Raw genomic sequence first — 883 nt, 5'->3', positions numbered from 1 at the left:
GGCTCAGACAGGCACATACCGGAACACTTGGTATTAGTCTTCAAAATAAAAGTAATCCTGGTAAAAAGCACACGAGCCAATTAAAAAAAAAAAAAACAACGAATATTTATTGACAACAATTGGTTGAGGTGGAAGAGGTGGGGGACATTCCCCCAAAAATATATGTTGTAATTGCTGTCTTGTTATATGCAATTTAACCTTTAATGTATCTTTTTTTTTAAAAAAAATGACTTCATACATGTTATCAATTTATGTCCAGATTTTCTAAAGTTTATATTAGTTTAGTGTATACGATACTGTATAATATAATATGTATTTATTTCCCGTGAACCGTTTGGGCCAGCATGACAGAAAACCAGCCTAGAGTTGAACACTTCTTTAAAAAAGGAAAAAAAAACAACAACTTTTTAATTTAATGTTAATATAATGTTTCCCTAAAATGTAAATTTTAATTTTCCTGCTTTGCCTAAAGCCCTTTGGTACTTCCGTCGCTGTCAATGCTTCCTGCATCATCAGTGGCAGGAGGCGGAGCTCTGGATATTCTGTATACACATCCAAATTTCGGTTTGGTTTTTACTTTGGGTTAATAATTGATCACACAATATTGATGGCTGGTGTTCTGATGTGGCAATAGAAAGAACGTCTACAGTAATCCATGACAAGTATTACAAGTCTTTTATGTTTTTAAAGACCTTTCACACTAAATCTAAATGTTATGGACAGCAATACAGTCTACATTGTGGTTTCAGTTTTAAAGAAAGTCAGTGTGACCTACAAATTGTAACAAACTCCGTGTCCTGTCACCCATTCGTAAATTAAAACGATTTCATGATATTTGTAACGGTCAGCCAGAAGAGAATTCCCACTGACACCTTGTCTGTAA

The sequence above is a fragment of the Scatophagus argus genome, chromosome 17 (genome assembly GCF_020382885.2).
Source record: "Scatophagus argus isolate fScaArg1 chromosome 17, fScaArg1.pri, whole genome shotgun sequence".
NCBI lineage: Eukaryota > Metazoa > Chordata > Actinopteri > Scatophagidae > Scatophagus > Scatophagus argus.
The sequence above is the reverse complement of the archived record's forward strand: the minus strand, read 5'-3'. Positions refer to the sequence as shown.